This window comes from Pinus tabuliformis, chromosome 7 (assembly GCF_031772625.1).
Source record: "Pinus tabuliformis cultivar Carrire ecotype Pingquan chromosome 7, CPIR1, whole genome shotgun sequence".
Classification (NCBI taxonomy): domain Eukaryota; kingdom Viridiplantae; phylum Streptophyta; class Pinopsida; order Pinales; family Pinaceae; genus Pinus; species Pinus tabuliformis.
This window is the reverse complement of record NC_142293.1, coordinates 1,326,755,578-1,326,772,628: the sequence shown is the minus strand read 5'-3', so window position 1 is coordinate 1,326,772,628 and position 17,051 is coordinate 1,326,755,578. Positions and strand designations below refer to the sequence as shown.

At 34.5% G+C, this 17,051-nt stretch overlaps 1 long non-coding RNA gene across 1 annotated transcript; it reads left to right on the top strand.

The window, feature by feature from the left end:
* The first annotated feature begins 12,445 nt into the window (after nucleotides 1-12,445).
* On the top strand, nucleotides 12,446-13,050 carry LOC149252473 (uncharacterized). The gene is made up of 2 exons (XR_016266052.1): nucleotides 12,446-12,730; nucleotides 12,828-13,050. It is a non-coding gene; the product is annotated as an uncharacterized LOC149252473 (long non-coding RNA).
* Nucleotides 13,051-17,051: the final 4,001 nt, after the last annotated feature.

Here is a 17,051-nt window from a genome sequence, read left to right as displayed (position 1 = left end):
CCTGTTTTTTACATCCAACAACTAAGAGTTTACTAATTCATCATGCTTTTGATCCATAAGTGAGTGGCTATAAACCTTAACTCTGGATTGAGTGATGAATCATTTGCATGAATGTGCTTTTAATGTGTGGCTAATTAGCATGAATGTTCTTTGAATGTGTGGTTAATCAAATATGAATCGTTTGCATGAATGTGCTTTGAATGTGTGGTTAATCAGATATGAATTGTTTGCATGAATGTGTGGTTAATCAGGTACTCAACACTCACTTTGAATGTGTTGTTAATCATTTGAATTTGTGGATGCATGAATGTGCTTTGAATGTGTGGTTAATCAAATATGAATCATTTACATGAATGTGTGGTTAATCAAGAACTCAACACTCACTTTGAATGTGTGGTTAATCATTTGAATGTGTGATTAATGAAATATAAATTGTTTGTATTTTGGTAGTGAATGTTAATGATTGAAGTTACATGTAGTTGAAGTTATTAAAAAGCTAAAAGATTTTCTATTGTTTATCTTATAACTGTTTAAACTAGAAGGAGATTATTATTGTTCACATAGTTGAAATTTGGAGGAGATTCTTTCATTTAGGTTAATGAAATGAAACTTTGAACAATTTATTTTGATTTAGGTTACTAATGGTCAAAAAATTATTTTGAGCTTATAATTGCTCACCTATATGATGCATTCATTTGGAGTTAATTATATCATTTATATTTATTGTGACCAAAATCTAATGTGAGTGTCAAATATGTAGGATGGAGAAAGTAGACGTTATGTGTATTCGCAAAAGAGCCAAAATTCTGGGAACTGTAATTTGTGTGGGTGGAGCAATGGCTATGAGTTTCCTTCAAGGTCCTACTCTAGCCCAACTCTGGCCTCTGTGGGGACAATCAACATCAGTTTCCAACACTAATACAGTACACCTAGTGGAAACCATTCTACACGAGGGAGATTCAGGCAACCAGATTAGAGGGTGTATTTACCTTATCTCAACAGTGATAATGTTATCCACTACCATGATATTGCAGGTCTCCCTACCACCTTGCATATTAAATTGATACCCAATTATAACCCTTTTCTGTATTTAGAAGTTTCAAAGTTCCCCACCCAATCAAATATATGATTATAATTTCATGTGCATGTTGAGACAATGAAGAAGTTTCCAGCCACACTATCCCTAACATCAATTACTGCCATTCTAGGCTCCATCCAAACTGCTCTCCTAATAGCCATTCTTGACAGGGGCATCATTCCAACATCATGGATACTGGATAGGGCTAATATTTTGACTGTGTTCACTACAGTAAGTCTACATACATGAATGATGTTCTTCCTCAATTTTCCCAGCCATGAATAACTTAAATTTTTGTTAGGTGGTTAAGCTGATTTGTGGAAGATTAATTCAATTTGGCAGGGAATCATATTCAATGCAATGGCATTTCCATTACAGTTATGGTGTTTGTTGAAACAAGGGCCAGTATTCATTACAGTATTCAACCCAGTGTCTACCGTGTGCTCAGCAATTTTATCATCTATAGTTCTGGGAGACACGTTGCGTTTGGGAAGGTGGGTGGTTTGTTATATTCTCAAATATTCAATTCGGTGTCTTTTTATACACTCCAATATTCAATTTGTGTTAGAGTGGTTCAGGTAAAATTAAACTTGATTAGATAAAGTTATTAGTTGTTTTTGGGCTAATGAGAATCTATGGTTTTGTCCATGGTATTCATATGGAATATAGTATATTCTTAAGTCTTCAATTTCTATTAGATTGGTTCAAGTAAATTTGTGCAATGGCTATGAGTTTCCTTCAAGGTCCTACTCTAGCCCAACTCTGGCCTCTGTGGGGACAATCAACATCAGTTTCCAACACTAATACAGTACAGCTAGTGGAAACCATTCTACATGAGGGAGATTCAGGCAACCAGATTAGAGGGTGTATTTACCTTATCTCAGCAGTGATAATGTTATCTCATATATTATTCAAAGTATAACACACCAATATACATGTTCAAAAATAAAAATATCTGCAATTATTTTGATTTTGATGATAATAACAGATTTAAACCCAGCTTACCAGGCTGACCATGACAATTCCCTCCATCAGACACATTGAGAAAGGTCAAGCTTATTTACCATGCCCGGTTGGGCTATATAAACACACTGTTAAATTTATATTGGTATAACTTTAATTGCATATGCTTACAACCCAACCACATTTAATATCCTAAACCACATACAAAATCCTATAGCAGAGTAAATATTATTTGCCATGGAGAAAAGCAGAGCTTATTTACCATGCCATAGGATCAAGTGCAAGAAAGGAAGCCGCACGTGCTTGAACAGGGCTAGAAACGTTAGGCTGCTACTAAAAAGGCGTAACAAACTTACGTGTTAGTCTCCGCTTTGGTCTGTTCCGTAGTTTTAAATGCGAACGAAGTCAAATCATTAGCACTACGTGTAAATTTTACAATGTCAATCCACTAAACTAATATTTATAAACTAATATTTTTTTTATTTAATGTCAATCCACTAAACCAATATTTATAAACTAATGTTTTTATATTCAATCCTTCAAGCTGTGGTTTTTTCCATTTTTATGTAGTTATAGAGAATCATCTTTCCAATTTGCTTCACATAATATAGCTATTGAGATATGTTTTGATTATGCTCATAATTCAGATAGAAGTGAATACTTTAAGTAGATACGATGAATTGAATTTCAGATAGAAGTGATAAAGGGATTGAAGCGTTAAATCCATACTATGAAATATGCACCTACAATCGATGGTCCTGGGTTCATTATCATGCTCATGCTTCTATCCCTAACAACTCATGATGAGCAATTCTTATATTGCATGTAATAAGAAGGTTAGCATGCTGGGACAAGTTTATTTCTATGGCTGAGGACATGTGCAATTTTAGAACGAGCTAAACCTCAAAATGACATGCCCATTTGATATTGAACCTGGGCAATCATGTGGCACTGCTTTAGCGTACGGTTCATCTTTATCTCTGCCCGTCCCCCTGACCCCCGAGGGCTTCACTTTATAGAATACCGGGAGAATAGTAGCTATTTCTCAAACATTATATCGGATTAAATCATCACCCGTTAGCATTCGATGTTCTATTTGATTAAATTCAAAATAATTCCTAAACATAAAATGTTTAAAGATAATTCAATGATTTACTCAAATGTACTCCTTCGAGGGAACCAGTCTGATAATGACACCACACAAATGACACCACACAACCAGCAATTGTTCTCATAAGTCTCTACAGCGTCCCTAGCTGAGCAGTGCAGAGGGAACACCATGTGTGGGGCACCACACAAATGACACCACACAACCCTCATAAGTCTCTACAGCGTCCCTAGCTCAGGAGTGCAGATGAAGGGCGTTGATCGAATTAAGCCAATGTCAGACCCCAGAACAAGATTGATGAACTATTTTATGAAATTTCTTTCAAGAATGCCGCCCATTTGTATGTGAAAATTGAGAGGGAACACCATGTGTGGGGCACACGTCCTCCACCAGGAGCTTGAGTTACAATCTTGTCATAGCATACCTTGCAAAGCCGACCCTCTTCGTTTTCACACACAAAAAAATATCTCTTATATATAAATTTGACATTTAATTTAATTCTATTATTATTATAATATTTATATTTATTATTAATATACTTTTAATAATTTTATAAGTATTAATAAAATTATTATATTTTTATATTAAAAATATATAATAATTAAAATTATTCTATATTCAATTTTGAAACTATAGGTACATTATGCTAAAAACATATATGTCCATATCAAATACAAAATGTTTATTTTGATTTTGATGATAACAACAGATTTAAACCCAGCTTACCAGGTTGACCATGACAATTCCCTCCATCAGACACATTGAGAAAGGTCAAGCTTATTTACCTTGCCCGGTTGGGCTATATATACGCACTGTTAAATTTATATTGGTATAACTTTAATTGTATATGCTTACAGCCCAACCACATTTAATATCCTAAACCACATACATTTAATACAAAACCCTATAGCAGAGTAAATATTATTTGCCATGGAGAAAAGGAGAGCTTATTTACCATGCCATAGGATCAAGTGCAAGAAAGGAAGCCGCACGTGCTTGAACAGGGCTAGAAACGTTAGGCTGCTACTAAAAAGGCGTAACAAACTTACGTGTTAGTCTCCGCTTTGGTCTGTTCCGTAGTTTTAAATGCGAAGGAAGTCAAATCATTAGCACTACGTGTAAATTTTACAACGCCAATCCACTAAACTAATATTATAAACTAATGTTTTTTTTTATTTAATGTCAATCCACTAAACCAATATTTATAAACTAATGTTTTTATATTCAGTCCTTCAAGTTGTGGTTTTTTCCATTTTTATGGATTTGAACCTGGGACATTCGTTTTGCATAATACTTGGTTAATTGACCTTGTTGTGTAACCATACAATATGACATTGTTAATAACATTATTATATGTAATTTTGTGGAGAATTTTAAGATGTTTTTCGAATGTATAAATATATTTTAGGGTTTTAAAAAATTAAGTTAATAGAGTTAAACTTATGTTTGGAAGAAATTATGATTTGATTTTAATAAAAATGGAAAGGGAAAAAAATTATCTAATAATTAAATTAAATGATTATGTGTTCTTAGCTCCCACCTGAATCTATGTCATATATTGAATGGAATGTTAAAAAATTAGTATTTTGTTGATTGTTGATTGTTGATTGTGGATAAAAAGAATTGTTCAAGAAAAATTGAGGTGAAATCTTGATTTGTCTTATTTAAACTAGTTTTTTTACTATATATGGATTCAGCACCATGTAAAACTCCTAGGGTGCTTAGATTGCACATGATTACCCATCAAGCTTGTCATTTCAATACCACCTTGCATATTAAATTGATACCCTAAACTTATGTTTAGAAGTTTCAAAGCTCCCCACCCAATCAAATATATGATTATAATTTCATGTGCATGTTGAGACAATGAAGAAGTTTCCAGCCACACTATCCCTTACATCAATTACTGCCATTCTAGGCTCCATCCAAACTGCTCTCCTAATAGCCATTCTAGACAGGGGCATCATTCCAACATCATGGATACTGGATAGGGCTAATATTTTGACTGTGTTCACTACAGTAAGTCTACATACATGAATGATGTTCTTCCTCAATTTTCCCAGCCATGAATAACTTAAATTTTTCTTAGGTGGTTAAGCTGATTTGTGGAAGATTAATTCAATTTGGCAGGGAATCATATTCAATGCAATGGAATTTCCATTACAGTTATGGTGTTTGTGGAAACAAGGGCCAGTATTCATTACAGTATTCAACACAGTGTCTACCATGTGCTCAGCAATTTTATCATCTATAGTTCTGGGAGACACGTTGCGTTTGGGAAGGTGGGTGGTTTGTTATATTCTCAAATATTCAATTCGGTGTTTTTTTATACACTCCAATATTCAATTTGTGTTAGAGTGGTTCAGGTAAAATTAAACTTGATTAGATAAAGTTATTAGTTGTTTTTGGGCTAATGAGAATCTATGGTTTTGTCCATGGTATTCATATGGAATATAGTATATTCTTAAGTCTTCAATTTCTATTAGAGTGGTTCAAGTAAATTTGTGCAATGGCTATGAGTTTCCTTCAAGGTCCTACTCTAGCTCAACTCTGGCCTCTGTGGGGACAATCAACATCAGTTTCCAACACTAATACAGTACACCTAGTGGAAACCATTCTACATGAGGGAGATTCAGGCAACCAGATTAGAGGGTGTATTTACCTTATCTCAGCAGTGATAATGTTATCTCATATATTATTCAAAGTATAACACACCAATATACATGTTCAAAAATAAAAATATCTGCAATTATTTTGATTTTGATGATAATAACAGATTTAAACCCAGCTTACCAGGCTGACCATGACAGGTCCTTCCATCAGAAACATTGAGAAAGGTCAAGCTTATTTACCATGCCCGGTTGGGCTATATATACGCACTGTTAAATTTATATTGGTGTAACTTTAATTGTATATGCTTACAGCCCAACCACATACATTTAATATCCTAAACCACATACAAAATCCTATAGCAGAGTAAATATTATTTGCCATGGAGAAAAGCAGAGCTTATTTACCATGCCATAGGATCAAGTGCAAGAAAGGAAGCCGCACGTGCTTGAACAGGGCTAGAAACGTTAGGCTGCTACTAAAAAGGCGTAACAAACTTACGTGTTAGTCTCCGCTTTGGTCTGTTTCGTAGTTTTAAATGCGAAGGAAGTCAAATCATTAGCACTACGTGTAAATTTTACAACGTCAATCCACTAAACTAATATTTATAAACTAATATTTTTTTTATTTAATGTCAATCCACTAAACCAATATTTATAAACTAATGTTTTTGTATTCAGTCCTTCAAGCTGTGGTTTTTTCCATTTTTATGTAGTTATAGAGAATCATATTTCCAATTTGCTTCACATAATATAGCTATTGAGATATGTTTTGATTATGCTCATAATTCAGATAGAAGTGAATACTTTAAGTAGATACGATGAATTGAATTTCAGATAGAAGTGATAAAGGGATTGAAACATTAAATCCATACTATGAAATGTGCACCTACAACCGACGGTCCTGGGTTCATTATCATGCTCATGCTTCTATCCCTAACAACTCATTATGAGCAATTCTTATATTGCATGTAATAAGAAGATTAGCATGCTGGGACAAGTTTATTTCTATGGCTGAGGACATGTGCAATTTTAGAACGATCTAAACCTCAAAATGACATGCCCGTTTGATATTGGCCCTGGGCAATCATGTGGCACTGCTTTAGCGTACGGTTCATCTTTATCTTTGCCCGTCCCCCTGACCCCCGAGGGCTTCACTTTATAGAAGACCGGGAGAATAATAGCTATTTCTCAAACATTATATCGGATTAAATACTTTAAGTAGATACGATGAATTGAATTTCAGATAGAAGTGATAAAGGGATTGAAACATTAAATCCATACTATGAAATGTGCACCTACAACCGACGGTCCTGGGTTCATTATCATGCTCATGCTTCTATCCCTAACAACTCATTATGAGCAATTCTTATATTGCATGTAATAAGAAGATTAGCATGCTGGGACAAGTTTATTTCTATGGCTGAGGACATGTGCAATTTTAGAACGATCTAAACCTCAAAATGACATGCCCGTTTGATATTGGCCCTGGGCAATCATGTGGCACTGCTTTAGCGTACGGTTCATCTTTATCTTTGCCCGTCCCCCTGACCCCCGAGGGCTTCACTTTATAGAAGACCGGGAGAATAATAGCTATTTCTCAAACATTATATCGGATTAAATCATCACCCGTTAGCATTCGATGTTCTATTTGATTAAATTCAAAATAATTCCTAAACATAAAATGTTTAAAGATAATTCAATGATTTACTCAAATGTACTCCTTCAAGGGAACCAGTCTGATAATGACACCACACAAATGACACCACACAACCAGCAATTGTTCTCATAAGTCTCTACAGCGTCCCTAGCTAAGCAGTGCAGAGGGAACACCATGTGTGGGGCACCACACAAATGACACCACACAACCCTCATAAGTCTCTACAGCGTCCCTAGCTCAGGAGTGCAGATGAAGGGCGTTGATCGAATTAAGCCAATGTCAGACCCCAGAACAAGATTGATGAACTATTTTATGAAATTTCTTTCAAGAATGCTGCCCATTTGTATGTGAAAATTGAGAGGGAACACCATGTGTGGGGCACACGTCCTCCACCAGGAGCTTGAGTTACAATCTTGTCATAGCATACCTTGCAAAGCCGACCCTCTTCGTTTTCACACACAAAAAAAATATCTCTTATCTATAAATTTGACATTTAATTTAATTCTATTATTATTATTATAATATTTATATTTATAAAAATGACCAAGCCATTTACAATAAAAATGACCAAGCCATTCATAATGGGTTGTCTAGATTAATTCTATTATTATTATTATTATTATAATATTTATATTTATTATTAATATACTTTTAATAATTTTACAAGTATTAATAAAATTATTATATTTTTATATTAAAAATATATAATAATTAAAATTATACTATATTCAATTTTGAAACTATAGGTACATTATGCTAAAAACATATATGTCGATATCAAATACAAAATGTTTTGCTTAACAGATTTAAACCCATCTTACCATGACCATGACAATTCCCTCCATCAGACACATTGAGAAAGGTCAAGCTTATTTACCTTGCCCGGTTGGGCGCTTCAACGTGGAAAGTAAAAATAAAAATATCTGCAATTATTTTGATTTTGATGATAATAACAGATTTAAACCCAGCTTACCATGACCATAACAATTCCCTCCATCAGACACATTTAGAAAGGTCAAGCTTATTTACCTTGCCCGGTTGGGCTATATATACGCACTGTTAAATTTATATTGGTATAACTTTAATTGTATATGCTTACAACCCAACCACATTTAATATCCTAAACCACATACATTTAATATCCTAAACCACATACAAAATCCTATAACAGAGTAAATATTATTTGCCATGGAGAAAAGCAGAGCTTATTTACCATGCCATAGGATCAAGTGCAAGAAAGGAAGCCGCACGTGCTTGAACAGGGCTAGAAACGTTAGGTTGCTACTAAAAAGGCGTAACAAACTTACGTGTTAGTCTCCGCTTTGGTCTGTTCCGTAGTTTTAAATGCGAAGGAAGTCAAATCATTAGCACTACGTGTAAAACTAATGTTTTTATATTCAGTCCTTCAAGCTGTGGTTTTTTCCATTTTTATGTAGTTATACCTGGCTGCCCTACACATGGTTCAATGGATTTGAACCTGGGACATTCGTACTTGGTTAATTGACCTTGCTCTGTAACCATACAATATGACATTGTTAATAATATTATTATATGTAATTTTGTGGAGAATTTTAAGATGTTTTTCGAATGTATAAATATATTTTAGGGTTTTAAAAAATTAAGTTAATAGAGTTAAACTTATGTTTGGAAGAAATTTTGATTTGATTTTAATAAAAATGGAAAGGGAAAAAAGTTATCTAATAATTAAATTAAATGATTATGTGTTCTTAGCTCCCACCTGAATCTATGTTATATATTGAATGGAATGTTAAAAATTTAGTATTCTGTTGATTGTTGATTGTGGATAAAAAGAATTGTTCAGGAAAAATTGAGGTGAAATCTTGATTTGTCTTATTTAAACTAGTTTTTTTACTATATATGGATTCAACACCATGTAAAACTCTAGGGTGCTTATATTGCACATGATTACCCATCAAGCTTGTCATTTCAATAAATTTCCTTTTATTGGGTGATATACAAACGATTGGATTTGCAAATTGAAATTAAAGTAGAATTCTATATCTAACAGATAAAATCCCGTTGCACAATATATTGGTGTGTTAATTTCAATGGTAAATAGCTTTTAGATTTAAAAAACTGTATACAACCCACCGTAGTATTAAATACTGCATATCATGGAGGATAGAAAAATTCCATTTTGATTTCCAATTTCTTTTAAAATGGTATTATCAACCTTATAGATAGATAATCATTATTACTGCCAAATATCACAATGTAAATATCCCACATAGAGAAGTTGATAGCTAAAAAATTTACATGCTATAAAAGAGATCATAATCAGTATCAACGCTCAAATGCAACGTATTTTGCAATTTCACCGTACGAGCTTATTTTTGGCTTATATTGAGATGACATCGAGGAATATCTAAAACGAGGTACATAACAAGGAGCGTGATACCAACAATCTCTAGCGAAACTGTAGGAAATAACAACTTACAAGGTTCATAGTATAATCAACTTTTTTCCGAATACTCTACAATCATTAATTTGATGTTGACAAGACAGAAACGGATCTCCATATAGGACTCTCATAAGCTTCCAGAAATCCTACTAATGGCGTCCATGCTTAATGACGTCACAGGATCTTTCCTGAATAAATTGTGTACAAGTAATTTCTGAAAAAATTTAAATTATGTCACCAGCAGTTTTAACCCTTTTGCAAAATAATTGAAATGACAGGTTTCTTGATTGAAAAATAATAGAAATGGCAGGTTTCGTGAGTGAAAATTTGTTCAGCCATTACAAGTATTTTCTCCAAAACTTTACAGATTAGCAAAATCTTGAGATCATGCTATTAGCACTTTTAACCGTTTTCAAGAAGCCTTTTAATTATGCTTATCAAGAATGCATCCAAATATACCTGTTCAATGTTTTGACGTAAGGATTCCTATGGCCTTCTGAAACATAGTTGTATGCATGTAACCAGCCGATTATTTCAAATTTTCCTGTACTTGTAATTGACCATTACCCACCAACGCAAAGCTCATGATCACCCAAAACAAATTCTCCTCTATCACCCAAAACACATTTTCCTCAGACATGTACAGCAGAAGCACGCCTGCTATGAAACTCATCCCCTGCGTATACCCCACCTCGTTGTCATACACCGCATATGCCTTCAACACATTGTGGAGAGACCTCTGCGCAAACTGAAAAATTAATAAGCCAGTTAGTTGAGCCGCAAGGGTCAGTTATGAGATAAGTCGGTTATTGAAAAGAAAAACATCCCATATAAAAACAATTAGGGAAAGTGACAAATCTACAGAAAAAACCGTCAAGAACGAGCTAGTTGCAAACATAGATGGCATGATGGTTTGGTCCTCAAAATGTTTCCTTAACTCTGGCAGTTTCTCCTTGTGTGTAGGGTGAGAACCAGCACACGCACGATTTTGTTGATGTGTTTATTGTTTGGACATGTTAGATATGTCCATTTGGAGGATACTCTATATGTTGATCGACATGCTTAGAATTTGTATTTGTGTGCTAGTAGATGAAGTATAACTTGTTAAAAGTTTCACATTTTCCTATTCCAATATAATGAAGTAAGGGAGTCAATATAATGAAGTAAGGGAGTCAATGTTCACCATCAGTAATTTCTCGTGTTTTTCACCTAGATTTTTAGGGCCAAAGGCACCACCACACTTCAAACCATTTTATAATGAAGTAAGAGAGTCAATTTCAACTTTTGTCATTTCTCATGATTTTCACCTAGCTTCCTATGGACAAAGACACCATCACACTTCAATCCATTTTGTAAATGAGTTTCACATTTCAATAGTAGTGAATCTTCCTTAAGGTTAATAAATTGTAGTAATTATTTTATATGATATATTTCTTGCCACTTCATTCATAAGAAAATAATAATTTTGATAACTTTCACCCAACTTCTTAACAATTATTTGACTACTCAAAAATATATAGAAATGTAGATACTCAAATCTTTTAAAATATATACATGTTCTTAATTCTAAAAAAAAAATATAGATAATTCAAATTGTAATTTGGTTTCATAAAATACCTATAACACACATCCTGCATCATCAAATAAAAATTTTCCAGATTTTCTAATACCCATTAAAATAGTTCCAATGTTTCAATAATTTTTTTCCAATATCCATTAAAATAGTTGTCTAAATATTCAATCACTGAAACAGATTCTAGTCAACACTAGAAAATTAGAATTTTCGAAAATTTCAAATACCAACTAAAATATATCAAAATAATATATAACATACATCCTTCATAATTGAATAACTTTTTAAATTTTCCATTACCCATTAAAATAGTTGTCCGAATTTTCAATCACCGAAACAGGGATTAGTCAACACTAGAAAATTGATTTAATTTTTTTTTTCAAATACCAACTAAAATCTATTTTAATCAGTACTTGACTTCAATCCGTACTTAAAAATTTGAACAGTTTGTTTTCGTTCACCTACCCTATGTGTCACGATTTCTATGAAATGCCATGATCAACAGAATTCACAATTTCTATCAGATACCATTGACAATATAATTCAAGATTTTTTAAAATATAATCGAAATTGTGAAGCCCAGTTGTCATCACGTCACCAAATCTTGATTCCATAAATAATAATAAAAAACTTGATTTTGAGCATTGCCTTCCGAATACTCAAACCCATTATATCCAGAGATGTGGCCTCCCCCAAATTTATTAATTAATTAATTTAGGATAGTCTTCCCCATATTAATTAATTTATTCCAATTTTACGTGACCATGAAAAAACTTAAACTTATTTTGGTGTTGGCTCTTCATTGATACCTTCAGCAATAATAGAGTTACTCGGAAAAACATAATGAAAGCCATAAGCCTACATCGAAATCCAATGAGTCTCTGTATGAAAAAAAGCCTTTGCTATTTTTGACTCGGGCATACACTACACAAGTGTTAGTGTTAGGTTGAACCTTCCCATAAAAATAGTAGAATATATATATATAATAAACAAATTTGACGGCTTGCATGCAACCCACTTGGCATCTGTGAGCCGAACACATGGGGGAGAAGCACGATGACCTAGAAAACACAGGGCAGAAGGAATAAAGGAGACAGGGCATAGTTATCAATTTCTATTAATCAATATAGCTAGCTAGTTGCAAGAGGTGTCGAGTTCAAATCTATCAACCTTCTGAGATACGGAGACAATCATGTTATGATAAGAATAGGCTAAACAGAGGAACATGGACATGGACTGTCGAGGAGGACCAAAATCTCATTACTTTCATTCTCAACCGCAACCATTGTTGCTGGCGTGCAGCTCTGAAACTCGCTAGTAATATATAGTTTTTTTTCAAGAAAATATATGGTTTCTTTACTGAGTCTGCCTTCTGCCTACTAATGAGAAATGTCGAGTCTTTTTTTTTTGGCAGACTTGCTCAGATGTGATAAGAACTATAGATTAAGGTGGATGAATCACCGACGGCTAAATCTGAAACGAGGGAGAGGGATTTTATCTGAAACAAGGGCTTTTATAAGAGTCTCAAAATGGGAGGTGGACAAGGATTTTTTGTGCCCTATCTGCATGCAAATGATGAAGGACGCGTTCCGCATGGCTTGTGGCCACAACTTCTGCTACATGGGCATCATGATGCATCTCAATAACAAGAGCAATTGCCCCTGTTGTGGCCTCTATCTCACAAACAATCATCTCTTCACAAATTTTGTATTTAATATTACTTCTTTTTATTAGATTCATGATACTTTAGTCCTTATTTTTGAAGCTAGAAATGTTTGTTAAAAGATGCAGAATTTAAAATCAAATCACTGATTGAGACTTTAGATGTACAGGTACAATTTCCCCTGCTGTGATCAGCTCTTCACCAATTTTGTATTTAATATTAGTTCCTTTTATTAGATTCAGGGTACTTTAGTCCTTATTTTTGAAGCTAAAATGTTTGTTAAAAGATGCAAAATTTAAAATCAAATTACTGATTGAGACTTCAGAATTTTAAGTGTTTTTTTAAAGCTAGAAATGCTCGTTAAAAACGCAGAATTTAGGTTCAAATTACTTATTGAAACCTTTAGACATTCGGCCCTTGAAACTCGTGTTTGTTTCAGATTCTTGCAAAATTTTGTTTCAATTTCATTTTTATTGAGACTGGAAATCATAGCCAAACAAAGCTCAGAAGTTAATTGGAAACTGCGTGAAAATAAAAAATGCAGCAGTCTTTAGTTGTCTTCGCTTACTATTTAAATATTCATGTTGAGTTTCTATTTCTACTCGAAGCGACTGTTGATTGATGGAAAAAATCATTTCTCATTATGAGAACCTTTGTGTTTTGGATTCTTGCAATTTCTTTTTGTTTTCATTTTGTCGTGTGAAGGTTGAAGACTGGAAATTATTATAAAAAAAATATCAAAATTTAACTGGAATTTGTTGCTGAAAATCGACGAGTATTGCATTTGTGTTTTCTGGTGTTCAGAAATGAAATTGTTGCCATTTTTTTGGGGGAAGAATATGCATAGAGAGAATAAGCGACAGAGGCACTAGGAGATGAGTTAATGATGAACTACCAATGACAATGATATAAATTATTATTGTTCTATTTCCTTGGAAACTACATATCTCAATAATTTTTGGTGAAAAATATATGGTTTCTTTACTGAGTTTGCCTTCTGTCTACTAATGAGAAATGTCGAGTCCTTTTTTCTTGTAGACTTGCTCAGATGCATTAAGAACCACAGATTAAGGTGGATGAATTACCTACAGCCAGACCTGAAATAGACATTTGTTGAGTAGAGGTAGACCGTCCAGGTATAGCCCTCCCAATGGAGTATTCGCTCCGCCTTTGAGCAGCACTACCGTCACCCAAAAGGCATTCTCCTCAGACATGTACAGCAATGGAGTATTCGCTCCGCCTTTAAGCAACACAACCATCAGCAATGGAGTATTCGCTCCGCCTTTAAGCAACACAACCATCACCCAATGCTTAAACACAACCATCACCCAAAATGCATTCTCCTTCGTATACCCCACCACACCAAGACAGCGCGGATCACAGGAAACTCATCCCCTTCGTATACCCCCACCAAGACAGCGCGGATCACAGGAGGATCACAGGAGTCAGTTATTGAGCGGCAAGAGTCAGCATCCCCTTCGTATACCCCCACCAAGACAGCGCGGATCACAGGAGGATCACAGGAGTCAGTTATTGAGCGGCAAGAGTCAGCATCCCCTTCGTATACCCCCACCAAGACAGCGCGGATCACAGGAGGATCACAGGAGTCAGTTATTGAGCGGCAAGAGTCAGTTGTCAGTTATGAGATCAACGGTAGTAAAGTTTTTAATCGTCTAACACTAAATCTAATGGTGAATAACCAAGACAGCGCGGATCACAGGAGAGTCCATTTCAAATGGAAACGCCTTACGGCGTAAAAATATATAAATTCAAATCAAAGAAAGCTGATCTAAATCTATGATTGATATTTCAGAATGTAAACTATGCAATTGTAATCTATGCACAATTCACTTGAAAAGTATGCAAATGTAATCTATGCACATTTTTCATTCATATTCTGAAAATGAGAATTCTAATTATTCAAATGTGATCTATGCAAGAGAATTCTCAAACACAAGATGATTCTAATGTAATCTAAGAACCAATCAAGTGCAAGTCAAGAAAATTGGGTGAGAGTTGCAAAGATCAAAAAACAAAAACACTCAAAGGTGATTAACACTCATACACAATTTAGCCCCCCCCCGGGGAATGAGGGGGAAATTTTTTTGCAAAAACAAAAGAAAAAAGATGCAAAATTGTGAAAAGACTGAGACAAACCTCCAAGTAATGACCAAAGGAAATCAAATTAAGAATTTCTCAAAAAAAGAGACTCAAAACACCTAATTAACTTAATGGAGATTGATGAGATGAAGAATTCGCTGAAAGAAACTCATAAGCAAGGCTTTTTGACAGAACACATGCAGCTCTGGGTAGACACTAAAAGCTGAAAATAAAAACTAAATTTAACTGGAAAAAGACAATTTAGGTTTTTCAAAATTTTGACAGGGTCCGCAGGCTCCCGGTATAACCAGGTACGGTACCGCTCTATGTAGTAAAGCAACAGTGCAGGGATGTCCGCACTATGTTACAAACAGAACGTGCGGTCCTCTTTCAAAAGCGTGAAAAACAAAAACAATTCAAAATCTAAAGAAACTACCCAATCCCACACACATCAACCAAAAACCAGAAACAGAGAAAAAGTTTCTCAAGCCAAAGTAAAAGCAAAGGCAAAAAACCAAAAAATTCAAGTCCCCAGTGGAGTCGCCATTTTGTCGGCCGAATAAATTGTTCTTGCGGACAAGACCGATCTGCCTAGTATCTAATGATATCTAGTGACAAGAAAACCAAACAAATTCTATCTTTCTCTAAATATGCAATTTATAAATAAAGGTTAATAGGTGTTTTAGGCCTACCTCGGGTCCAGTGCTAGTTTGTGGAAGCCACGCTCCGTTCGTCCAAATGAGCTCCTTTGTAAAGAATCTGCAAACACAAACAGGAACACATATCAAATAACACCTGAAAAGCCAATATAATAAACCATATTTATCATGATGATCAAGGAATTCATGAAATAAACCATAGAAGACAATTTATTGAGAAAAATGAATCTGATTGTATTAACTTTAATCAAAGAAGAACTTTACAACCTTGGTGCCTTGATGTTGTACAAGCTCCTCCCAGGATCCAGCAAGAATCTCCTCTACTTTGACAAGTTTCACTCTCTTCCCAAAGAAACCAAAAGGTATGTAATCTCTCCTCTCAAGCTTAACTAGGAAGTCTCAATTCCAACAGCATTTACCCTAAAAAATGTTCAGCTTTTAACCTCCCTAGCAACCAGCCCAATGTTGTTGGCATTATGAGACAAGTGTTGCCCTTGATGGCAAATCACACAAATGATAAACTATAGTGTAGCAAAGTTATTTTCAAGTTCACGCACTTTCATGTAGAGAAAAATTTCTTTCATATGGTGAAAAGCTCACGCACTTTCATGCAGAGAAAAGTTTCTTTCATGTAGAGAAAAGTTCATGCACTTTCATGCAGAGAAAAGTTTCTTTCATGTAGAGAAAAGTTCACGCACTTTCATGCAGAGAAAAGTTTCTTTCATATGGTGAAAAGTTCACGCACTTTCATGCAAAGAAAAGTTTTTTTCATGTAGAGAAAAGTTCACGCACTTTCATGCAGAGAAAATTTTCTTTCATGTAGAGAAAATTTCACGCACTTTCATGCAGAGAAAAGTTTCTTTCATGTAGAGAAAAGATCACGCACTTTCATGGTTGGCTCATGGTATTAGTCTGACAGTTTTTGATCCTATGGTTTTGGTCCGTGGTATTGCATCCAAAAGTGTTGATCCCAAGTATTGGGTCCATGGTATTGTGTTATTATGGTTTTGGACCGTGGTATTGTGAAAGGCCTAAGACTATAAAAGAGGAAGGAGATCATTTGGCAAAGCATCATCTGAATTATTGAATATCTGATAAAGTGCTAGATCTGGAATACTGTGATTGGGTTATGGTGCAGATCTGGATCTGAGCTAAAGAGGGATCTCACCGGTTGATGGAGAACAAGATCTAAGGATAGATCGGGATCAAATGGTTT